Source organism: Neomonachus schauinslandi, chromosome 5 (assembly GCF_002201575.2).
Source record: "Neomonachus schauinslandi chromosome 5, ASM220157v2, whole genome shotgun sequence".
NCBI classification, from domain to species: Eukaryota; Metazoa; Chordata; class Mammalia; order Carnivora; family Phocidae; genus Neomonachus; species Neomonachus schauinslandi.
Genome location: NC_058407.1, coordinates 47,861,811 through 47,889,127, shown reverse-complemented (window position 1 = coordinate 47,889,127; position 27,317 = coordinate 47,861,811).

The following is a 27,317-nucleotide window of genomic DNA, read 5'->3' as shown; positions in this document are numbered from 1 at the left end:
CAGGTCACATCACAGGACGACTATCTCCTTAACCTCCAGTTTGACCCTGAGGGAAAGAAATTAATGACAGAAACTAGCAACATTCATAAGTGGGAGGGGCCACTTTGCTAGGAGAAGTAGTGCTGACCCTGCAGAGGCAAAGCAAAGGAGTAACCCTTAATAGGAGCATAGAGCTAACCACCTTAGAGGAGCATGTTCTCAAGAAGTAGAGGAGGTATAAGGAGCTCTTACAGCCAAAATGGTGGGTGGTAGAATATATTTCTATCAAAAGCTGGGGAAACACCATTCCAGGGTTCCAGCTGAAATACAGATGTTCATCAATGAAAGATTGTTGAAGAAATGAATGAGTCAATCAACAAATGAATGCCTCCTTCCAACTCCTCTATTCAGAAAAGGTTAAGGCCCTATATGAAACCATGGTGGTAAATAAGACACACTGTCGTCACCTTAATGGAGGGTTCCTAGGGCAAAGATCAAGCAGCTCCAGCTGTAGGCCAAGAGTTCTCTTAAGAAAGAGGTTCTGACTGAGAGAGAGCTGTCAAATTGGCTGTCATCAGTCTCCTAGTGGGTACCAGATACTTTTTTGTTGCCATTTCTGCATTGCCAGACACACACACACACACTCACACACACACACACACACACACACGACGCAATAGGCTTTATGCAGCTTCCAACGCAAAATTAGGAAAGAGAGCTGAACATCTAGTTGACAGTGACAATCTGGTAATCACAGAAGCCTAGGTATGACTTATCTTGAATAATCAATGATTGAATTATGTGCTTTTTTTTTTTTTTTTTTTTTTTTTTTAAAGATTTTATTTATTTGACAGAGAGAGATACACAGCGAGAAAGAGAACACAAGCAGGGGGAGTGGGAGAGGGAGAAGCAGGCTTCCTGCTGAGCAGGGAGCCCGATGTGGGGCTCGATCCCAGGACCCTGGGATCCTGACCTGAGCCGAAGGCAGACGCCTAACGACTGAGCCACCCAGGCGCCACCTGAATTATGTGCTTTTAAGCTTAGCCTATACCAAATGCCTCTGGGAAAGGTTAAAAAAAAAAAAAAAACCTCAGAATCTGCTCTCCGGCTTAGAGTGATTGAATTATGCTCTGGTCTATGGTAAATTCATTGCAGTGCTAAAAATAGATGAAGGGCAGTTCAGTAACCCTGGGGAATTTTAGCTGCCTCATTCATGCATCCAGTGATGCTGCTTACGTAAAGCTGAAATAAGCGCAACCAAAAGGGCATTGAGGGAGATTGATAAAAGGTGATTCAAATAGAAACCAAGAAAACAAGCAAGCAGTTAACAGCAAAGATCAGGACTAGTCCCCGTTGCAAAGATCTGAGCAAGAAATGGGCCTCTGAAGATGATACAGTACCTTGAACTTTCTAATAGTTTCTAGAGGCAAATTTAGAAACCTCTTTCCGGATCCTCCAGCTGTTCTTTCTCCACACGTTCAGGCACAGACCCTCATCACAATCTCTCAGGGATTTACCCCTCACACTGGCAGAGCACAGTCATCATCCCTCCTAAAAATACTCCTCCTCGACCTCCAGGCAGAGCACCAGAAAGTCAATTAAGAACCATTTTAAAACGTTACTCAAGCAACTCAGAGATAAGCAAAGATACCGAAAAGTTCCAGGAGTTCCCCTTGGCCAAGTTTACCACCGAGTTATTTTATTAGACAAGTGGTTTTTAAAGGAAATCCTTTATCAAAAGGTTGCAGGAAAAGTCTGTTCCTGGTCTCCAGCTGCTGGTGGAAAGAGTCTAGAATTGACTGGAGTAGCTCTAAGAGGCTGGAAATTCAGTTCATGGTCAAGTATGTCAGTGTTTTAAAACATTCTAACAAACCCAACAGCACCATCTGTAAGGACTGCATAATTTGCAAAATTTCTTGCTAAATCATCTGGCCAAATGCAAAGCCAATTGCTTTGGCGTCAGTACAACAGCGTGCTGCAGCCGGGAAGTATTTTAAGTGGATAATGAGTAGTCTCTTCTCTCAATGACTATATTCAAATAACTTCCACTGCCTAAAATATGCAAAGTTCCTAGTCAAGGCTGCCTTGGGAACTTCTGCCCCCTAACTCAGAGTTTGAATCTTTAAGGGTTGGGAGGGGGCTATTAGATTCCCCCTTCTCTATCCATATTGAAGAAAGCAATTGCCAGCAAAGACCTCAGACACTTCCCAGCTCGCACACATACACAACAGCTCACATTCACACACAGAAAAAACTCAAACACACGGCTCACATTAGTCCTGAGATAGGCAAGGCTTACATCCTGCAGCTGAGAATAGCAGCCAAGTCTTTCATGTATTTAGTTACAGTATCTCCTCTAAAATTATTCATTATTTGGGTATTCCAAATGCCCTTTTTTTTAATGAGGAAACACAGGTAGAAAGTATTTCTCTGCCTTTTTCTCTTAAGAAATATAGTTCTCCATTGGTTATCCATGGAAAATGTTCTCTCTCTCTCTCTCCCTCAAGTAGCAAAACAGATGGAAGTTCCTTCTGTGAAGAAACTGAATTCTATATTCTTTATATCCAACCTCCATTACCTCCATCTCTATAATTTATCAATAAACATGCAATGAATGCTTGATTGTTTATTAAGTGAGCTGCTCCCCCAAGTTACTTTAGAATCTTACCACTCAACCCACGGTCCACAGACAAGAGCACCAGCATCATGAGCTTGTCAGAAATGCAGACTCGCACGCCAGGCCTCCTGAATCAGAATCTGCATTTTAACAAGAGTTCCAGGAGACTTGTAAGCACATCAAGGTCTGAGAAGCACCATTTTAGAATACATCTTGATTTGTACACTGTTACTATTAGTCTAATAAAGCCTGTCACTCCCAAAGATCATTTCTTGCCATCGGGGACACTTCTGTGGAAGCAGTAATAACTGACTTTATTGGGCACTCTGTGTCAGGAGTAGAGGGCACATAGTTAACGTGATGGGAGTTACACAGCTAGAAAAACGTGGAGACAGTCAGAACTCAATGTAGCTTCCGGGTCCACATTTTCCACCACTGGGCTGCAAAGCCAGGTGCTACCGCTCAGCAGGAGTACTATTAGTGTGTGGGGCTGGCCATGTTAAGGAACTCTCCCCTGTTCTGTGGAGCGTGGGACAGCCCTGTCTTCCACCCACTAAGTGCAGTATTCTAATGCCCTAAGAAAAACCCACCACATTTCTAGATACCCATGGGGGTGGGCCTGGCTCACACAGAACCAGTGTCTTGTGGCTTTCATGTAGTGATTTTGAGAAACTAGTTTTCTGGGACTTCTTTCTTTCTTCCAATGTTTAATCTATTTATAAAATTCTTTGACATTTTACATTTTATTTTTCATTTCAACAGAAGGCTATAACTATTGAGTATCTACTCTATGCAGTCTAGAAGATAAGGTCCCTGCCTGCCAGCAGCTGACCATCTGGTTAGCGAAATCAGGCCTTAGCAATTCAAGGCACTCTATGATTAAGTCTAGAAATGACAACAACGCAGTAACAAAAAGACCTAGATTCATATTCTGACTTTATACCACTTACTACTGGCAAGTCCACTGGTGTTCTCTAAGCCTCGTTTCCTCCATCTGTAAAATGGGGGCATTATCAAACAATTCATGTAAATTGCCAACACAGGGCCTAAAGCATGAGCCCTGCTTAGTAAATGTTAGCCGCCCCTATCACTCAGCACCTCCTCCCAATCAGTGTAGATACAAGACAAAACTGAGATGGAGAAAGGATGTGCCTTAAGGGAAGAGACCGCTCTCTAGGCAGGAGGCACAGCCTAAGCAAGAACTTGGTGTCAGGAGTGAGCATGCCTAAGGAAGAAACTGTACAGGACTCACAAACTAGATGAAGTGAAGGGGTCAGGCCAAGGGGCTATTAGAAGTGAACATGTGGAAGAAAAAAAGAATGAGTTTGCATTTGCACAGAATCTCCTGGAGATTTCTGAATTTCTTTAGTACCATGACTTTCTAGAAAAAAGTGTAAGCCTACAGAAAAGTTGAACTTCTATACCAATGAGCATAGATGCATCTATTACCGGTCAGTCTTTAAGAAAAAAATAAATTCCTGGCATTGCTATGAGAGATATTTTAAATTTTTATTTAAATTCAAATCTGTCATCTATTTCCAACTTCACTAAATGTGAAGCCCAGACCTGGGCTGATAATTAAGTTTACATAAAGAATATATTTAGTTCTTCAAGTTTACAAAGTCCACAATTTCTCAGCATAAAAGAGAATTTTAAAAAGGATCCCAAAATATCTTAAAATGTCCAAGGTATTGTTACTACTAGTGAGTTCAAATAGCTTGCTGCAGCATTCTTATTACTGCTGCTCATGAGTAAAAGGACTATATAACACCCAGCAGAAAAGAATAATTAGCAAATCAATTAATTAAGGCCCTATCAACACTCCTCTTGCCACCCCATCACATCTTTGTTGTAAATAAGCTTTCTTGCCTACATTAAATTCATTAACTCTCCATATGTAAATAATAATGTCCTTTAATTTAAACTGATTAAATATCAGAGAACAAATTTCAATCCACTCTTTCTGATCAAGCCAGGATATTAAAAACAAAGAGCATTATTGTCTTACTTAGCAAATTCAACACAACTGTATACACTTTTGAATTCATTAATTTCCAGATTCACCTTCCCTCCTGAGGACATGAGCCAGAATGCTATCTTTAGCTATAATACACACACACACACACACACACAAATACTATAGTAATTAAAGAAACCACCCATTTCCTTCCCCCTAAGTTCCAGGAAGCTATGTTATTTCTGTGGACCAATTTCTATTTGCCAACTGTTCTCCAGAGCTTTTAACGCAAAATAAAATGTACTAGAAGCTATTCTTCAAATGACAGCCAAGAACACATCTCCTAGTGTCTCCTCCCTTCAGAGGAAGAAGCAAAAAATGTTTGTGTGTATTTAAGACCTTTACATTTAGGATTTTGTTAAATCCTGAAATATGTAAAACCCCACAGTGTCTTGAAAAGAAATGTTCGAAGGAACCTCTAGTCTCTAAAGTTAGCTAGATTCTCTGCAACATTCACCTCTTATTTTGGCTTCTCTATCCCTTTTAACTTAATGTTGGTTATTTTTATTTCTTCCATCTTTCCTCATACCACATTGTTTACGACTGGTAAAAAATATATATATATGTATATATATATTTTTTTACATATGTCCTCAGTGGTAATTTCTCAGTGTGTTCCCCTCCCCCATTTACACTAGGGGACTTGGTGGGGGTTTTGGCTTCTTTTATCCTTTTCCTTCTTCAGTCGAAACAGAATAAATTATCCATATAATCACCAACAAACAACTTCTTAACTATTTCCCACTCCTCAAACTTTGATGTTATTATAACATAAATTAGATTTATCTCAACCAAGAGTCACATGTGGATCATGTCATCATGAGAAGGGAGATGAGGCAGGGGGGGAATTATTTCCTTCTGATTTGGATCCGAGATAGATATCTTGTGTTCCCCAGAAGAGAGCCGACATAAGACATCTCCACAGCAATTCCCCACACTCCAATCTTCTCCCTGTTCTTGTCCCTCACAAATACCTCCCAGAAGGCCAGATTATTTTGTTAGAGAAGCTCCAAACTGCCTAAAACCCCAAACAGGACAGAAACTTTAGCAAAAGTTTATGTAACTGATACTTCTTTTCCTCATTACGACCAACACAAAAAAACAGCCTCCCCTTCCTGCTCCTCAGAAGATGCCCTTCACTTCCTGTCCAGGTCAGATTCCTCTGCTGGAGGTTCACCCAGGGCTCCACTTCCTGCTGCCTCAGAGCATGCTTCATTTCCTGTGAACTTGATGCCAGTTTTCCTCACAGGCTCCTTAGCCTGTCCCACCATTTGTTTACCTCTTGCTTGCTCCCGACACCTTCTGAACTCGTCTCCTAGACCTGCCATTCTCTCCCTGTTCTTTGCCCACTCACCAGCTTCACCCTTCCTTAAAGCCATCTTTTTCACAGAAGACATTCAGTAGCTAAGGCCAATCGGAACTTTTTCGTATCCTGTTGATTCTGGTTTGCTTTACTAGCTTACTGCAGGATTCCATGTCTTTTAAAGGCCTAGAACCTCACACTTAACTAGGAATATTTGATATCTGAATTGTGCTGCTTATCAACTACGAGCCATGCCTTTGTTTTTTAGTTTTGTTTGTTGTTTTTTATGCACTAAGCAAGACTACAACTACCAGCTACCTCTCCTGACCCCAAGGTTAAATTAGTTCTTCTAGTCATTCTTTCTCATAATACCTTATATTTTTTGTTGTTTCATTTATGACCAGTGTAACAAATTATCTATTTGATAGTTTCCCCTGCCCTCACCCCGCAGCCTGTAAACTTTATGAGACCAGGAAAAAGCCCGGTTGGTCCCTTGTCAAGCTGTCCTCTTTTTTTTCTATTCTGCCTTCCTCACTTTCTGCTGCCAACACAAACACAGGGCGTGGCACATATTAGAAGATCAATAAATACATATTGAATGCACCACAAAATAAAAAAAGAAAAAGAAATGGTAACTGTGGGAAATGATGGATATGTTAATTAGTTTAATTGCAGTGTATATTTCACAATGTATACATATATCAAATCATCACTTCATACACCTTAAATATATACTTTTTGTCAATTATACTTCCTAAAGCTGGAAAGAAAAAATACATACTGAGTAGATGAATGAATGAATGAATGAAAACTTCTCCCTTTTTTCATCCCCACTCTTCTTCTTTCAATGCTACACCTAGCTCTCACCTCCAACCATAATGATCACTTGGCTCTGGTAGGACCAAAGAAGTATATGCCCTGCCCCTGGTTGATTATGTGAATAACACCTTTGAGGGCCTTCCAGGAACAGCATCAGACCAGAGTCACAGTGGTAAGACTTTTGTTTAACTGCAACAGTGCATCTTTCCTTAATCATTTCCATTAAAAAAAGTAATCTCCCTTTATAAATGTTCTCTACGTCTCTGTCGAGGCGTTATATAACCTGACATCTTTGGGTTCTGTGGTGACAGATTTTGACATACATATAGGAAATTCTTCTTCAAACACGAACAGAAGTTGGCAAAAGATTGCCTTTCTGCACCACTTTGCAAAAACCACTAATGTGGAGTGGGTTGCACAATATAAATTATTCAGATCATAAATCTAAAGTAATTAGTTCATCATGATCAATACAATCCAAGTGAATTGGTGTGTGGCATTCAATTTTCATAATATAATTAGTTTTGAAATATTCAAATTAAGGAGACTAAGATCATCATAAAAAGTACTGTCTCCTGATTAAGTAGAAGAATACTGCATTTTGGTCTTTATACTAATAAATCTAAATTATGTTCTTTTTCCATTTAGATAAAAATTTCTTTTTTTTTTTAATCAAGTCATGTCTGACTGGAGTTACTAAAGCCCTAGCCATTGAGAAATATTAGAAGAATGATGGAAAGTCAGCAAAGGTCATTTGCTGATGAATTTGAGTTGTCTCGTCATAAGAAAATTTATTTTTTTCAGTAACTAAAAGCTGGCAGTTTTGAAAACTGGTCCCTCGAACCCACAAAGAATTTTTCTAAACCACAAAGAACAGATAAGTTTTCTTTCTAATGAGAAACTTTGGATTATCGTTCTATTCATATGTCCAATTTAAGCTATGTCATTTCCGTAAACTTATTTTTGTGTTCTGGACTTGCCAAGATAATAAACTGTCTCCTGTTTTCAAATTTTTCTGAGCTTGGAAAAGTGATGTCTACATGGCTCATTAAAAGTATCCTCGATGAGGGGCACCTGGGTGGCTCAGTCGTTAAGCGTCTGCCTTCGGCTCAGGTCATAATCCCGGGATCCTGGGATTGAGCCCCGCATTGGGCTCCCTGCTCAGCGGGAAGCCTGCTTCTCCCTCTCCCACTCCCCCTGCTTGTGTTCCCTCTCTCGCTGTCTCTCTCTCTGTCAAATAAATAAATAAATAAATAAGTAAGTAAGTAAATAGTATCCTCGATGAATTCTCGTTGTTTTAGGTAGAGTTTCTCAACCTGAGCACGACTGACATTTGGAGACAATTCTGTGTTGTGGAAGCTGACCTGTGCATTGTCGAATGATTAGCAGCATCCCTGGTCTCCACCTACTCAATGCCAATAGCATCTCCCAGCTGTGACAACCAAAAAGTCTCCAGACATTGCCAAACGCCCTGCAGGTGGCAAAATTGCCCCCAGAGGGAGAGCCACAGTTTTTAAGTATTATTTCCTTCCAAATAAGAAGGCATTATTAAGTCATTATCTTTCTTTCTCTTTATTCTTTATCAGTAATTCTAATAACCATTCATGGAACAATATTTAAAGCCTCCCAAGAAAAAGTCACCACAATTAAAGCAATCGGAGGAATGCATTTCATGCAGAAATTGATTTTTTTTCCCCTTTTCCTGATTATCCGAGTAATTTTGTCTCTTGCCTCAAACTCTTTGCTTTGAGACCTGAGACTCGCAGCTACAGCAAAGGGTGCTTCCGTGGAGTGACTAATAAGCTAGAGCAGTATAATGCAGTGAGTAAGGGAATGTCCTACTAGCATCAGATGCCTAGCTGCCTATCCTGGCTTAAACATGTTTGTGCCTTCATTTTTCTTACCTGGAAAATGAAAACAATGACAACAGCAGTACTTATTTGTGGTGAAACATAACAATAGTAGACCTATAGTGTGTACTTATGTATTAATTAGCTGTTATTAGTTAACGGTTATGAAGTAATTTGCCAGATCACCCAGAGATTGGCTATCTCTGCCCCGGCTTCTGTGGCAAAAACTTCTAATCAATAAGCATAAAACTATCATTTCCCTTAATCCTGAATTCTGGGGGTTCAGTGGGTTCTGCCTTCCAGCAGCACTCCATAGATGAATTACCCCGCAGCTCTCATAACTCTAGGGACATGTTCACCACATTTTTTTAAAGATAATGGGAATTGATTTTTATCTTTAATTTTTGCTTACAAATAATTCATCTGTTATGAGAAAAATAACAAGCTCCAAAGGGAAAATGCAGACACCCTTCTGTTCCCACACTGCCTTGAGTCAAAGGATAAAAATTATCTACCACCAATAAGCTTAATGAGAAACAACCTTCGAGTTGTAATTTCAATAGACTATAAATTAAGGTCTAGCTCTACCCACGGTGGTGCTCTTCTAAAATTCAGAGTTAAATACTGTCTCATTACTCTGTCGTATTAGCTGGGACTCTTTCTGATGAAAGTGACTAAAACCCAATTAAAACTAACCTAAGGAAAAAAATGGAGGGGGGACAGAATTTATCAGCTCTTGCAACCTGGAAGTCCACAGGTGTTCCGGCTTTAGATGGAGCTGGATCGAGCTCAAGTCTTGTCATCATTCTCGGTCTCCAGGCTCTGCTTTCCTCTGTTGTGCTGCTTTCATTCTCTCCAAGTGAGAATTCATCTCTTATCAAAATGAAGGAATAACAAGGAAAAAGTATGTTGAGAAGCCAAAGCAATGGCTACTACACTAGATAATATCCTGATTTACACGTAATTGTTAATAAGGAAACGAGCTAAATAGAGACCTGCTCCCTTAAGAAACCCAAGTTCTACCCATTATTCAGAGTCCAGGAAAATTGCCACCTCTGCTATGTGGACTTCTTTGATAACCTCACCCCTAGTAATTGCTACTTTATCAAAATGTTTAATGGCTTATTGTCTACATAGTTTATTTTGCAAAATAGCATGAATTGCTTTGTATTATTAACTATATGTAGAAAAATATGAACATATACGTTGTATATCTCCAACTCAATTTTTTTGAGAGAGAGAGCATGTGCACACGCACGCACGCACATGAACACACAAGCTGGGGAGGGGTGAGGGGCAAAGGAAGAGGGAGAGAGAGAATCTTAAGCAGGCTCCACACCCAGCGTGTGGAGCCCCACATGGGGCTCAAGCTCAAGACCATGAGACCATGACCTGAACCAAAATCAGGAGTCGGATGCTTACCTAAGCCACCCAGGTGCCGCTCAATTCTTTTTTTCAGCCACAATGATTTTTTATTATAAAAGTGACACCTAATTCTAATAATACCTGGCTTATTGAACACTCGTATTTATTATAGATTTTTCCCAATCTCCCTTGCCCTCTCTGCCCATGTGATGGTAAAAGGATTTTATTTAAGGCATAAATCACAAGGACAAAGAAGAAGCAAAAAGCAACAAAACATGGGAAACTGGAAAGTCAGTGGTAACTGACTTTGCAAAGCCAAGGAACTGGAACAGCTTTGCTGGTCTGGGCTACGGAATCCCAGAAAGACTTAGGAAGGAGAAGTTGCACATACCTCTGAAAGTGGAGGTTCGGTTCCGGGGGGAGGCTGAAAACTGGAGTCTTGACTGAGTGTCCATGTAAAAGCACTTTCTCCTGGGAGTGAAAGGCACAGCATGGGCACACAGTCGGTAGTCCTGTAAGAGCATGGCTTGGGGACAGGTGGTGGCTACACTGGTGGTGAGGCCAGCAGACAGAGTTGTTGAATCACTGCGTTACACACCTGAAACTAATGCAACTCTGTGCGTCAACTATACTTCAGTTATTTAAAAAAAAAAAACACTAAGTCCACCAGCCAGGACTCCTCCACCCATTGGAGCAGCACAGCTGCCCCTCCCCGACATAGCAGAAAACCAAGCCTCCTCCTTGAGGAGGTAAAACAGAGAGACTCGGGCATGAAAGTCATCAGGCCCAGCTGGAGTCAAGGACATACTATCAAAATCAAGGACACTTGAGGCACCTGAGTGGTGCAGTCGATTGAGCATAGAACTCTTGATTTCAGCTCAGGTCTGATCTCAGGGTCATGAAATCCAGCCCCGAGTGGATCTCTGCACTCAGCGCAGAGTCAGCTTGAGATTCTCGCTCCCTCTCCCCTTGCCCCTCCCGCTCCTGCCCTCTCTCTCTCTAAAATAAATACATCTTTTAAAAAAAAATCAAGCACACCAGGCCCAGCGGGAGTGGAGGAGTGGTCTTTGCACACTAACCGCGCAACTCCATCCCTAACTGCAGCAATAGTAATGGTGTCATTGTAGCTCCCATTTGCTGAACATTGACTATATACCAGCCACTGGGCTAAGCATTATACGTGCTTGATATCACCTCTGATCCTCAAAAAAATCCTATGAGGTAAATACTATTTTGTTCTTTAAAATACTTTAAGGGGCGCCTGGGTGGCTCAGTCTGTTAAGCGTCTGACCCTTCATTCCAACTCAGGTCATGATCTCAGGGTGGTGAGATCAAGCCCCAGGTCAGGCTCTGCACACTAGGTGTGGGGCTTGTTTAAGATTCTCTCTCCTTCTACCCCTCTCCCCCTAAAAAATAAAATTAAACTAAAAGGCAAGTAAAAGGTTATATAACTGGTTAAGTTTTAATAAGATTAAGTAACTGGCGGGGCGCCTGGGTGGCTCAGTTGGTTAAGCGACTGCCTTCGGCTCGGGTCATGATCCTGGAGTCCCGGGATCGAGTCCCGCATCGGGCTCCCTGCTCGGCGGGGAGTCTGCTTCTCCCTCTGACCCTCCTCCCTCTCATGCTCTCTGTCTCTCATTCTCTCTCTCTCAAATAAAAAAAATAATAAAAAAAAAGATTAAGTAACTGGCTGAAGGACTCACAACTAATCAATGTCAAAGCCCAAGTTTGGACCCTGAATCACTACACTAAATGACCCCCCGTTTATCAATTGATTTGTTCATTTATTCATTCAACAAGCATTTGCTGTGTGTCCAATACTGATTCATCAAGATTTGTAAAGATGAATATAACATATGGTCTCTATCCCAAGAAGCTCTCAGTATAAAGAGGGCAACAAATCAATAAACTAGTATAACTGGTACATTGAACACGTAGGTCTCCAAACTGGGGTTAGAGAAAGGATTCTGTTATTTCTCTCAGCCAGTTCTCTGACTCTGTCCCGAGGCCTGTGTCTTCCCTACATGGAAAGTAGATGAAATCTTGGGCAGATTCCATAAACCCTTTTGAACACTCTTAGTGCAAAGTCCCTCTGTCTCTGTTAGTCACAAAAACAGTCTTGATTTTAATTCAATAATCTGAAGCTCATTCAAAGTTAAAGCTCCTCAGCTCCCTGGCTGGAGAACCAGTAGTGGGGAGGAAGGGGCATGGTGAGCCTGTCTCTCTGCCTCGTGCTGTTCCTCCTCTTCTGCGTCTTCCCAATGCTGCCTCTCATTCCTCCGGGGATGGAGGGAGAAAGAGAGGGATAAACAGGAGGTAACTTAGCTATCCAGTCCTCTTGTGATCTGGCAGCTGTGTTCTGTGGCCTTGAAGAGTTTTAGGGCTGACTTCCTATGATGGGGCTCTGGGGTTGGATCTCAAGATACCCCCCCTGGAGCCTTCTGAGCAGCCCAATTGACACAGGCCATGCCTCTCTTCTAGCTTCTGATCTCCCTCTCTCTGCCTTCAGCCACCCAGAGTCGCACCTCTACTAGAGTAACTGCTCTCTTCCACTTATCATCTTGGGCAGAATTCAGAAAAGGCTCCAGGCTATTTTGCTCTGGTGTGTCCCCGGTCCAGTCAATGAGACACTTTTACACACTCTTGCCAGTCATCGTGACTGAAAGTGCAGTGTATTCCCATGAAGAATGTTTCTCTCTGTTCTGCCAGCAGGCAGGTGGCTCTAGCCCCAGTCCCTTACCTTCAGTATGCTCAGGCACAGGACCAATGCCTATCCCTTTGCCCTCAAACCCCATGGCACTTCTGTGTTTCTCTTGAATGGTCCTGCTGAAGGCATCTCTCTTGACTATGGAGACTTGAGGGTGGTAGCTCTCAGGCCTCCCTCTGTATTATTGCACATATTTTTACTTCTAGAGCATTATGCTTATAGAGACAACTCATGGTTTCACTTAATTTTCCACTGAGGTCATAATCTATTTTTAGAAATGCATTCTATGCAAAATATATAAACAAGCTCAGAGTAATGCTTCCAAATACAGGACTATGTAACCCCTGAGAAAAAGAAAACCTCTGGGGTCTTGTTTCTGATGGCATTCATCCTTATCAGAGGCCACTTGAGAATTATTTATAAGTCAAAAGGTGAATAAGTGTCCCACGCAGCAACAACTTTCCAGACACACAAAATTAGGCCTAATTGTCAACCTCTGAATTGCACTCACTAGGTCTTTACTTGCAGGTCTTGCTTTTGATAGAACATTTGGAAATAATCTTATCCCTGTTGCTACTTGTTTCTCCCAGACACTACCATGCACATGAACATGTATTATTTTCATGGAACTGTGGAACTTGCTGTCTACTGAAAAAACTCATAAAAATTCTGAGACAAATAATAGCTAAACAATATAAATTCAGACTAGGCCATTCAGTTTGGTTCCTCTTTGAACGATTACTTGATATGTTCCACAGCTTCAAGGCTAAGAGGGTTATTTCCTCAACATCACTGTCTCACCCTTGTATTTCCTTAATTGGGTTCCCTATTGCCTATAATATCAGCCTTTGCCAAACATTATGATAATGCTATTTGTTTTCAATGGGATTATGAGATTTTTCTTAATTAAACATGAAGCAAACTTCAATACGCAAATCTCACTAGAAAACACAGAAGTGGGGCACCTGGGTGGCTCAGTCAGTTAAGCTTTGGATTCTTTTTTTTTTTTTTAAAGATTTTATTTATTTATTTGACAGAGAGAGGGACAGCGAGAGCAGGAACCCAAGCAGGGGAAGTGGGAGAGCGAGAAGCAGGCTTCCTGCCGAGCAGGGAGCCCAATGTGGGACTCGATCCCAGGACCCTGGGATCATGACCTGAGCTGAAGGCAGACGCCTAACGACTGAGCCACCCAGGCGCCCTAAGCTTTGGATTCTTGATTTCGACTCAGGTCATGATCTCAAGACTGTGGGACCAAGCCCCGAGTGGGGCTCCATGGTGGGCATGGAGCCTGCTTGAGATTATCTCTCTCCCTCTGCCCCTCCCCACTTCCTCTTTTAAAAAAAAAAAAAAAAACTTAGAAAACACAGAAGCTTCTTATTAAACAGTTTCTGAATGTCCTTCCTCTTACCAGGCATGATTGTAGATCAGTATCAATCACAAAACCCACAAATCACATGGCCAAAATATCCCAGAGAGAGTCACCCAAGTCTGCTACTGCCCTATAGGAAGTTCCCAGGACTAGCTTAAAGGCTGCTTTCTTTCTCTTTATTCTTTTTTTTTTTTTTAAGATTTATTTATTTGAGAGCAAGGCGTAGGGGGGCAGGGGCAGAGGGAGAGGGAGAGAGAAACTGAAGCAGACTCTGCACTGAGTGCACAGCTGACATGGAGCTCTATCTCACGACCCTGAGATCATGACCTGAGCCAAAACCAAGAGTCAGTCACTTAACCGGCTAAGCCACCCTGGTGCCCCTTAAATGCTGCTTTCCTAACACCCACACCTCCCCCAGGCTCCCAGAAGGCCATCTATCACCTTTGTCTCAGCATCTCCTGAGCACACATCAGGTCTGGCACATAGTGGGCCTTCAATAAATGTGAACTGAATTGTTTAATTGAATTTTAAGCAAGGACAGCCAGACCTCTTAGCAGTCATGTCACAGATGTTTTGAACCTCCTTTTTTGGGGGGGGTTGCTCACAATCAGCAGTTGTTTTATTGCTTTTACCATAAAAATTGAATCGAGGAGGAATCATTCACAGAAGGAAGTAGAGCTTGAGTGATTTAAGGCCATTTCGTGGCTCTCCCTAGCTCCGCTTTGGTCCTCTACCAAGTAACTCTGCCTTTAGCTTTAAATTAAAACAAGGAAAGGAGAAGAGTAAGGTTAGAGAGATTGGGTCAGCTTTTCAGAGGAGGAAAGAAACACCACTATTGTCATAAACTACAGGAAACATTTCTTGAGCCTACTAATTTGGGTGCAATGACAGAATCAATTAAATGACTTGGAAGCCCTGTTTGGAGAGAACACCCTATGGCAAGAGGTGCATAACTTCCAACTTGCTTGGACTGACATTGACAAGAGGTCTAAACTACCAAAATAATCTTCCACGATTCCACTTATAATGTAAAAGTGGATCAAATGGTTGTTCATGAATGTGTTGAAAATAGTCATTTGAATGTGTATATTAATTTTAGGAAAAAAAATTTATGATAGGGTAGGGTTGAATTTTATGATTTTACATAATTCCAGGCATCCTTGCATAATCAATGTGTGTTTACGATCTTTTATGGGACTCAGGCATGATTCTACTATGTTAAATTATTTTAGAGGATTGCAGCTGTAGCTTTGTCTTTTTGACAGGTTATCGATCATGACTGTATTTTCTGTGACACTGAGTCCTTGGTCAGCCCTCAATTACAACATTGGCACCAGAGGAGAAAATGTTCCATTTTATGGAAGATGGGATTTCTAAGAACACGATGTGGCGAGAAGCGGGACTGACTATAAAATCTAGAAACGTGTATTTATGGCTACAAATTGATAACAGGAAACATCTTAGGAAGAAGGAGACTGGCAGATTGTAGGATGGATCATCAGCAGAGGCTTTCCAGAGAAAATCGACCTCAATCTGTTCTCTGAAGAGCAGGGAATAGAGTGAAGATGAGAAAACATGCTGTCGGTGATTACAGTCATTGTTACAGAACATCTGTCCGACAGAAAGTGTCTTATTGCTTCGGCCAAGTCACTCTCCTCTGCCTACTCAGTTACTCACCCCAGGTAACAAAACACTCAGGGCATAGAAATGGGCATGTAAATGTGTTTGTTTTCCTTTGTAATGTAATAAATCTGATTGCTTGTTGACCATGACCCAGGCACCATCCTGGGTCTCAGGGATTATAAATATAGTTGTAACTTGGTCTTTGTTTTTCTAAAGGCTCCCAATCTGGTAGGGAAGACAAGTAGGTAGTGCAGTAAGGCCAATGCTGTAAGCATTGTAGCATTGGAGTACAAAGAAGCAGATCTTAAATCTACATTTGTGGGCACAAAAAAAGGCTCCTCAAGAAAAATGTATGAAAGGATGAAGATGAAGACATCCAAAAAAAGGCCAAACTGATCCCACTAGGCAAGCCAAGGGCAGGTGCCCCTTCAAAACAGGGGCAGCCTTAGCCCACCCCGCTACTCTGCCACATGAAAGGGAAGAGAAGAGCATTTGTCCTAAAGACACTGCCCCACAGAGAAGAAGGATCAAAGCCACTGTGTTTCTTCCACCAAGGCCCCCACTCCCTACCACCATGGCCCAGCTGGACATTCCTGGTGGTCTCACAGGTGACAGACCTGTCCCAGAGCCCCTCCCCTGAAACTGAACCAGAGGAAGCAATGAGATCCTTCTGAGACTTAGAGGATGGGGCTTGAGTATATGATGTTTGGAGAAGTGCCTACATTTTACCCCACTCATGGCTTTGGAAATAATGGGGTAGAGGTGCAAGGTAGGGCCCCTTCTCAGTAGCCCCATTACTGTCCCTGCCTCCCATTTCCTGTCCAATTCCTGCTCTGAGTCTATGACCCAGTCTAGAGAACCCTTATCTCTACTACTATTCTTTTAAATCTCTCTATCTTAGACAAAGATCAAGACTTTCCAAACTTAACCAAGAATTTAATATCTTTGTTCTCTGGCTCCACTTCCCTTTCCCCTACCTCTAGCTGGCCAAATTAGGAATAGGGAAGTAGCAGGTTTGGAGGCAGGGGAGGTGTAGGGAGAAATAAAAGGAGAATATGTTTTTTGAAGATCGATTAATATCTCACCCCTTTTGAACACATGGCTTTGGTTGTCTATCAGATAAGGTAGTTGTTGCTATCCAGAATTGCAAATGAAAACTTTTAACAACATGGTTGAAAATTGAAAATTGAACAGTTAGATCCATGCCTGAGATACATCATGGGTTAAACAAGTTTTCTATGGGGTGACCTAAAACCTAAACACCAATTGCAATCAGAGAAGGGGGAAAAAAAAAAAAAGAGTTCCAAAACCCAAACTTTATTTATATGTATTGTGGAGATGATTTTGTTAATATGCAATTTGATATGTTTAATCTTCTGAATTTACAAATGCACATGCTAATGATTTGTATATCCATGGTATCAAGAGTTTCTTGTTTCTGTCATATTATAGATATGTTTATATTATCAGGACTATATGATTTCTTTGCTTTCTCCTCAAATTTTCCAAATCTAAACTAATTCAACCTAATTTTCCATCCTGGGAGTCTCCTGCAGGTTTTTTAATGATAAGGTTTTTGTGTGCTTTTCCTCAGTGATCCTGTGTAGTGGCCACACGCACAAGCATAAATATCCCTGGTGGTCTCCCACTTTGGGAGCAGATCTCTAATAGGCAAACCCAGTATTCACAGTAGCTGCTGCCTCAGAGCCAACAAAGCAACTTACAAGTGACTGAGTTACTGGTTCCAACTATCTCTCAAGCTCTAAATGGTATGTTAGAGTGCTCCAGGGTTCAGAGCTCTGCCCTCTTTCTTATCGATTTATCGATCTACCTACGTGAGCTCATTCAGCCCCAGGGCTTTTAAGATCCCAAACTTATAACTCCAGCCCTAACCTCTCCTGTGAACACATCACACTCATATCTAGCTGTCTACTTGCAGTCCTTGCTTGGAAGTATCTCAGACTTCACATACACAAAATAGAACTCCAAATTCTCTGCCACCACATGCAAACATGCACACACACACACACACACACATACACACACACAACATGCCTTCTGCACTATTCCTCAGCTCAATAAAAGGCAACTCCATTCATCCAATTCTTGTAATTGCTCAAGCCGAAAACCTTGGAGTCACCATTGACTCTTCTCTTTCTCTCATATCCAGTCCATATCCAGGATCAAATGATATTTTGCCCTTAACTCCACCTTTTGCCCTGAGCCACCATCCAAGCCACCATCATCTCTCACCTGGATTATTAAAAGAGCTGTCTAACTGGCCTCCTTGCCTCCACCATTCCTTTCCCACAGTGTATTCGCCACAGACCAGTCAGAGTGAGTTTCTTAAAATGTTAAGCCTGATCAGGCCAGTTCTTCGTTCATAATACTCCCATGCCTTCCTCCCTGGCAGAGGAAAACCCAAAGTCCTTCACTGTGACTTACAAGACCATGCATGATCTGCCCTTCCTGAACCTTGAAGCTCTGACCTTATCTCTTACCTCATCTCCCTAGACTCCTCTACTCTCACGTAGTTTCAACTATACTGGCACACCTCGCATGTGCTAAGTACCTTCCCCATGATGGGTGTGCTCACTGTTCTCTACTGCCTGGAATGTTCTTCTCTGAGATAACCTTTACTTCAAGTTTCTGCTCAGATCTCACCTTATCACAAATGTCCCTGACCATCCTACACAGAGAAGCAAATCCTCTGTCCAACCTTTCTCTATTTCTCTCACCCAACTTTATTTTTCTACATAGCATTTACTGCCTCGTTGGAGACAGGGAGGCCAGTTAGACAGCTATTGTAATAATCTCTGACATATTATACATTTTTGTATCTGTCAAATGTTTGTCCACACTACTCCATATACTCCATGGAAACAGGAACTTGGAGTGTTCTATACTCTACCCTACCCACAGCAACTAGAACAGAAATTGGCAGAGGGTTGGTGCTTTTTCAATACTTGTTGAATAAATAAGTGAAAAAAAGTTTTAGAGACCTCAGGACACCATGTTCCCTGACAGCTGGCCACACGGTTTCTGGCTATAGCTGGGAGATGTTCCACCGGAATTGCCCCACTTCGGCCCAAACAGCTAATGATAACCTGGGTATCATGGTCAATATTGGAAATACATCTGGAAACATTATCCTGCCCTGGTATCCAACCCTGGAGGGCCTGCACCTGCAACATTGCATGCAACTTTAGCTGTTACGGCTCAAGAAATGTCCAAATAAAAGCAAGTACAAAGATCCAGGAAATGGAGAAGACTGCCAGAATAAGGTGGACATCTCAGTCTGGAGTGACAAAAGGTGAGGAAATATGATCAAAATTTTAAAAATCATAATGTTGTGGGTGCCTGGGTGGCACAGTCAGTTGAGCATCTGACTCTTGATTTCGGCTCAGGTCTGATCTCAGGGTAATGGGATCCCGACCCATGTCAGGCTCCACACTCAGTACGGAGTCTGCTTGAGTTTCTCTCTCCCTCTTCCTCTGCCCCTCCCCACCCCCCACGCTCTCACTCTCTCTGTCTCTCTCTAAGATAAATAAATCTTTAAAGAAAATCATCATGTTATAATGAAGCCCAAGGTGAACTTGTATACAAAATCAAAGATACAAAAGAAACAAAGGAGGGAAACTCCTTAAAACTTGGAAGGTAGTATGATGTGATAGAAATTTCATGTGGGCAATGAGATAGGGACACCTGAGTGTCCCTAAACTTTAAACTTAAGTGCCCTTTAAACTTAAGGTCTAGCTGCATGACCTTGGACATGAACTACTATGAACTAGCATTTGTATGTACAATTCAGATAATGGTACCTGGGTCATAGGTACCATTATGAAGAGAATGCACATACAGAACACACAGCAAATGCTTATTCCCTTCCTGTGATGAGGAAAATACTAGGATAAATGAAAGGAAGTCCTAAAGCAGAAGGCAAGCTTAGGTAAGTTTTGCTATAGGATGAGAAGAATCAGGTAAATGAATAGAGGTAGGAAATAATACATTATCTCATATTCATTCTGCATTTTAGTCAAACTATTTTCACTGACTTAATCTCCTTTGACCTCATGAGCTATCTTATGAAGTAAGATATGTAGATATCATTAAACCCATTTTACAGATGAGGAAACTGAGAATGGAATTTTTTTAAGTCTTTTTAACACAGGTTCAGAGATCCTCCCACCACTCCACAGGGCCTCTTTACAGAATTTAAATCACTTCTCAGAAAAGCTTAGTCACTTAGGAGAGACCCACTATGGGTGATTAATGAAAACAAAGGTATCTGAAGATTTAGTTTGTAAGTGGAGTCAAGAACTACCAAATGGGGGCGCCTGGGTGGCTCAGATGGTTAAGCGGCTGCCTTTGGCTCAGGTCATGATCCCAGGGTCCTGGGATCGAGCCCCACATTGGGCTTCTGGCTCAGCGAGGAGCCTGCTTCTCCTTCTGCCTCTCTCCCTGCTCAGGCTCTCTCTCTCTGTATCTCTGTGTCTCAAATGAATAAATAAAATCTTTTAAAAAAAAGAACTACCAAATGCTTTCTCAGCACACCTCACAGGCCTGTTATGAAAACATTCAGCTGGCTGGGGCCTGGATCTAATTCTCCAGAGCAAGTTTCTCAGTCCACTGTTTGCTGTCCTTAACCGGGCATGAGTGCAGTCCATCCGTGAGATGTGCCCATGGACGTTTTCTTCCTGCCTCTGGTTTTGGAGGGCATGTTGTTGTGCATTCCCAAGGGTGGAGGGCAGACTTGGGAGGCCTGGGTCTTCAGTCACAATAATCCCAGTTACCAGAAACAGCTAAACCAAATTTATAACATATGTTTCCACAGCCTCAAATACCCACCATTTGTCCCATGACCTTCTGTCTTTAAACAAATGCCAAACAAGGAGATTCAATTATTCAGTCAGTCTAATAAGGAATCGGTTTATGCCGAAACTCAGCGCTAGGTTTATGTAATTTTACACTGTGGGTCACACTGAAAACTTTATGCTAGCTTGTAGCTGCAGTCAAGGAAGACTCCTACCTCTCTTTATAGTTAAATTAGTTTCCAGGCAGAATTGATCCTCAAAGGAGAAAGAGCCAATCATACCACATCAGTTTTTGGAATGAAAAACAACAGAGAAGTAGCATCCATTCATCCATGCAACAAATATTTACTGTGCTCTTTTGAAGGGGCAAGCACCATACAAGGTATCGGGACTATAAAATGGACAAGAAACAGTCCTTTGTCTCAGGCTCAGGGTTTTGTGGGCAGATAGACACTGAACAGTCTGAATCATTTACAACATAATATAATAAATATTATGATGAAAAGATTTATAAGGTGCAGTGGGAGCTTATGTTGCTGGGAGATAATCAGCTCAGTAATTAGGATGACCAACTCATCCCAGTTGGCCTGGGATTTTCCTGGTTTTACCACTGACTGTCCCGTGTCCTGGGCAAAGTGGGATGGTTGGCTACCCTACCTGTGATCCTAAACCGCCCCCCAAAAAAGTTAATTTTACTGTCCTTGAAAAAGACCAAGCTTGGGCGCCTGGGTGGCTCAGTTGGTTGAGTGACTGCCTTCGGCTCAGGTCATGATCCTGGAGTCCCGGGATCGAGTCCCACATCGGGCTCCCTGCTGAGCAGGGGGTCTGCTTCTCCCTCTGCCCTCTTCCCTCTCGTGCTCTCTGTCTCTCATTCTCTCTCTCTCAAATAAATAAATAAAATCTTTAAAAAAAAAAAGAAAGAAAAAGACCAAGGTTATTCTCAGGGGCACAAGGGATCAGAATGACCTCATCAGACTGAAGACTCAGTAGGTGATGGAAAAATTGATGTCTCCCATGGCTCCGCCAGAGACAAATGAAAATCAGCCTGATGTGTTCATGGAGCTCCTGCATGGTTTCCCTGGCCCTTGACTAGAGTCATCTGTTTAACCTGTATGAACAGTTGTCTGTTCATCTATAGAGCTGCAATAGATATGGTATTAGTCAGGATAAGCCAGATTCTGCTGCTAAATCTTAGTGGTTTAGAAGCCCAAAAGTTTATTTGCATTGCAATTCAGTTGGGGCTCTTCTCATCATCTCACTCCAGAAGCCAGGTGAAATGGGGCAGCCACCATCTCAAACACTGTCTGTCCCCAGTTCAAAGCGAAAGAGAAACATTCTTCCCGCCTGAGAAAACATTTTCTCACCATCCACTAGCCATGTCTAAACCAATGCTTTTGGTTGATTTTAGGCTTTTTTGTTGTTGCAACAGCATACCCTGGCCTATTCTGACCGATGGGGATTCCCACTGGTGCAGCTGGGACTCATGGAGGAAGTAAGAGTAGTGAAGAGTGTTTGGTACCCTCTTCAGGGTGCTGTGAATACCCTTGAATGCAGTCTCCTCAGGATTACTCATATAAACTATCCTGCTTAAAAACCAAAGTTAGTGCTGAGGTTAAGGGTAGGGTTGGGGTGCTGCTAAAGATCAGCATTCCTGGTTTGACCTTTATTCAAACTTGCAAGTTTCTCACAGAGAACACTTTTTCCACAGCCAGAGCCCGCAGCCGTGGTCCCACCCAGCTATTCTTCTGACAAATAACGAGCAGCTGGTCACAGGGCCAGAGAGTACGGTTGGCACAGCAAATCCCCTCCCTGCTACTGAAAACACAACTGTGCTGCATCATTCTTATGTTTTAAAATGGGCTTTTTAAAGCCACTGGATCATTTGGAACATATTTCTCATGAGTTTGATGACATTTTAACTCTATTCCCCTCCGTTTGTGTTTCATTGCAAGTTTCCTGTTGGTGCTAAAGATAGTCATAAACAAATTCTGTGGTCTGTATCTCAAAAAGGGAAACATATGTAAAGTCCAATTATCATCGCTTTTCTCTAAGAATGGAAGGACTCTGCTTCCTAGAGGGTAACGTGCATTTGCAAATCACCCTTTGACCGGCAGTAAATGGCACGTCTGAACAGAGGGCCTCTCCTTTTTAGAAATCATTCAAAAGAATCCGTTGGATAGCTGCAACATCTGATTATAAAGTGGGTAGCAAAAAGGGCTTTCAGCAGGAGTTTCAACGTGGCTGAACTTTTATATAACTGAAGTCATCCATGATGTTCTGATGAGCATGGGCATAACATACCACCTATGTAACTGGGACATCAAAAAGTTCTAACCTTTTAGTTAAGTGAAATGAAATGTTTCTCTTAGTCTGATGGTTGAATGAGTCCTTTAAAAAAAATTCATAAAAGTTTAATTCTGTTTAGGTGAGTCCCATTATGATCTTGCTTGGAAATGAGTTATCCTACAGCCTGAGTTTTATAGTGACTGATTTCCTCTTCTGTTCAACATAGCAATTACTTAGCTGTGTTCTTATGCGTGAAAGCACATTCTCTAGAGTTCAATTTATTTAGCTTCACTCCTGATGACACTGGGAATGAAATTTCAGCATCATCTCCTGAGGATTCATGGACAGGAAATTGTCCAGTGGTGAAACTCCAGTGAGACAGCAAAAGACCAGCTTGCATCTGAAGTTGAAGATGTTGGAGGGCCAGCGCCTGGAAACAAGCATAAAGGAAATGGTTCCTGGGGATAGAGGGAGAGTCTCCCAGGCAACACTCAGCACAGGAAATAATTAACTTTCTTACCAAAGTCCCTAGAGGTCTATTAGGTCTCTCCTTTGTTCACGAGCAGACTCACGGGCAGTGGGAATGCTCGAGGAGACATGTTATGGATGGTATTCTCAACATGCACTCTGGGTACAGTGTGAGAGACTGCAGAGCCACATGACCTGCATTGCACAAATCCGTACAGCCCTGAGCAGGAACAGATAAGGAATTAATATTTCCCCACATGGGAGCCTCAGATCCCTAAGTTTCCATTAAGGGACTTAGGGGAATCAGAAACTACCCACAAGATTCAAACAAAGTCTCATTCACTTACTTGTTGTTTCCTTCACTGTTTATTATGTCCAAGTTGCTCTGCTAGGTTCTGGGAATTAATCGGCAAAATGAGACAGCCCTAGTCCCTGATAAAACAAAGTTCATGTTCTCCTGGAGTTGTCCAGGAGTATACAAGTACTTTCAAAATGATGTAATTAAAATTGTGGGAAGTGTTGCAAAAGAGAAGCATCAGATGTTAGGAGAGCATATAACAGGGAACATTACCCGGTCTGAAGTTCAGGGAAGACTGCTCGGGACATGTTGTAAAAATTTAGAGCCCCAAAAGGATGACTTTTAGGTAACTAGTCAAAGAGGTGGAGCAAGAACATTATAGACAGAAGGGGAAATGCAAAGGCCTTCAGGTGGAGAGGAGGATGGCATTCTCAAGGGACCGAGAGAAAGCCAGGTGGCTGGAGCACAGATGCCAAGCAGGTGGGGAGAGAGCAAGGCTCTGAAGGCAGTCAAGGGTTTGGGGTCTGAGCTGGGATATGGGACATGGTTGACCGTTAAATTTTACAAGTAACGTAGGTTGTATTGCTTGTAAACACATAATAAACAAATCACATAATACAAAATGATATGAAAAACTCCTTGAAAGTTTCCTCTTACTATCTACCCTCTGCCCCAACTCATAGTGGTTAAGAGTAGCCACTATGAACAGTTTTGTGTGTGGATTTCTAAATCTATTGCTGTAAGTATTTTAAAGAGAGGGTTGCTTTGCATTGTGCTTACATAAACTAAATTATACTATGCATATTATTATGCAGTTTTTCATTTAGTAATATGACTTAGCCATCTTTCCATACTTTCTATATTTAGATCTACCTCATTCTCTTATTTCACTATTCTGTTAGTGGACCTTTTTTTCAAGATTCCAAGTAGTATTGCAGAAGACTTCCAGGAATATGGAATTCTAAGCCAGCACCAAAGCCTCCATCTCCCACTCTACACAATAGAAATTCTCAACCAACTATGATCAAAATAATGTTTTAAATACATAGCTCAGCTCAAAATAGGGAGAGGAAAACCCATGGGTGCCACAAACATGGAGGGGAAGCAAAGCCAGAATGGGGCTGTCAGTCTCGGTTAGAGGCCCAGGTGTCTAAGGCCTGTGGTTCCCATACAGGCAGGAGTAGGGGATGAGAGCTCAGTCATGCAGCGGGGCGTGAGTAAGAACTGAGCGTCTGCAAGCAACTGGGATTGTCACATGGCCATCAAAAAAAGGATCAGAAACACATTATCTACCAACCCAGAGGAGTCATGAGTAAGCCTGCCATAACCCAGAACCACTCTGGGAAGGAAAAATACCACCTTGTGAAGTTGAAACTTCAAAAGCCTGCACCACATGTAGGTTTGTAGGAACCCTAAGGTTAGATATTAGTATAAATATCTCCACACAGAAAACTAGACAACGTTACTGAAAGAATCTAAAAAAGATCTAAATAAACAGAGGAGTGTATCATGGTCAAGGACTGGAAAACTCAATTTTGAAAAGATATTAGTTTTCCTCAAAATGATCTGTAGACTCTGTACAATTCCAGTTCAAAATCCCAGTGGCTTTTTTTTTAAGTGGAAATTAAAAAGCTGATTCTAAATTTATATGGAAAAGAAACAGGCCGGAAATAGCCAAAACACTGTTGAAGAAGAACAAGATGGGAAGACTTACTCTACCAGGTATCAAGACTTAACATTAAGACAGTACAATATTGGCATTATTTCCAGATGGATTATAGATCTAAGTGTGAAAGATAAACAGTAAGACCTCTAGGATTTAACACAAAAAGAGTATCTTTGTGAATTTGAGGAAGGAAAGAAGGAAGAAAAGAGCAAAAGAAAGAAGGAAAAAAGGGAGGGAGGACAAGAGAGAGAGAGAGAAGGAGAGACAAATATATGAGGTCATATGCAGCAAAAGCAAAGGCAAAACCAAAAGCAAAACATTTCTGCTGGGAGACATCCACAGCTCAGAAGGCACTTGACTCCGAAAACAGAAAGTGAAAAAACAATACCCTGTAAAGCTCTTAGTAAAATTACAAATCACAACCAAAACAAATGCTCAGTTGGAACTGCATTAAATGCATAGATTATCTTAAAGATAATTGGCATCTTTAGGATAACAGGTAATTTATTAAGTACTTACTATGTGCCTGGCACTGGGCTGAGTGTCTAAACAGATCGTTTTATTTAATCAGCTCATTTTATTCAACTCTCATCCTTGACACAGGAGTTAATGAATATTATTACTCTCATTTTACAAAAAAGAAAGCCACGCCTTGGGGGCACTTGGGTGATGTGATCAGTTGAGGCGTCTGACTCTTGGTTTTGCCTCGGCTCATCATCTCCAGGTCACGGGATCAGCCCCACCTCAGGCTCTGCACTCAGCGAGGATTCTGCTTGAGATTCTCTCTCCCCCTGCCCCTCCCGCTCATGCTCTCTCTCTCTCTCAAATAAATAAATAAATCTGAAAGAAAGAAAGAAAGAAAGGAAGGGAGAAATGGAGAAAGGGAGAAAGGAAGAAAGAAAGAAAAAGAAAAAGAAAGAAAGTCCACGCCTTAGAGGAGTGAAGCAACTGTTCTGAGATGACCCAGGAAAGAACTGGACTCGAGTGGTCAGACCTCAGGCTCCTCACCACAAGACACTGTGCAGAAACATGGACTGTGCTACAGATTCAGGTGTTATTCTTCTATCCTTCAATAATAGTCCAGAAAGGTCCTTTTTAAAAGTATGAATTCACATATTTTATTGTTTGTTTCTAGGTGTTTTATAGTTTGTTTTTAATTCTAGTTAGTTGACATACAGTTCAATATTCGTTTCAGGAGTGGAGTTCAGTGGTTCATCATTTACATACAACACCCAGTGCTCATCACAAGTGCCCTCCTTAATACCCATCACCCATCTAGCCCATCCCCCCTTCCCTCCATCAACTCTCAGTTTGCTCTCTATCGTTTAGAGTCTCTCATGATTTGTTTCCCTCTCTCTCTTTTCCCCCTCCCATATGTTCATCTGTTTTGTTTCTTAAATTCCACATATGAGTGAAATCATGACTTATTTCCCTTAGCATAATACACTCTAGCTCCATCCATGTTGTTGCAAATGGCAAGATTTCATTCTTTTTGATGGTTGAGTAATACTCCATTGTGTGTGTGTGTGTGTGTGTGTGTGTGTGTGTGTGTGTGTGTACCACATCTTCTTTATCCATTCATCAGTCAGTAGACATTTGTGCTCGCTCCATAATTTGGCTATTGTTGATAATGCTGCTATAAACATTGGGGTGCATGTGCCCCTTCAAATCAGCATTTTTGTATCCTTTGGGTAAATACCTAGTAGTGCAATTGCTGGGTCATAGGATAGTTCTGTTTTTAACTTTTTGAAGAACCTCCCTACTGTTTTCTAGAGTAGCTGCAGCAGTTTGCATTCCCACCAAAAGTGTTTTATAGTTTTTGATGCTACTGTGAATGAGAGCCTTCTTTCTGTTACATTTTCTAAATGGTTACTGTTGGTGATTGGGAGATAAACTGATTTTTTTTAAATCTTGTATCTGACTACTAAGTGGTCTTACTAGTTTTTCAGTTGATTCTCTTGGATATTCCAGGCTGTCAAAATGAGGTATGTAAATAATGACAGCTTCCTCTCTTTCTTTCTCCTGACTACCTATTTGCCATTTTTTGTGCATTTTTATGGCATAGGGAAAAGTTCATAATGTAATCCTGTGGTGGAGGGGAGTCCTTAATGCATTCCAGGCACGAGGAACTCTGTG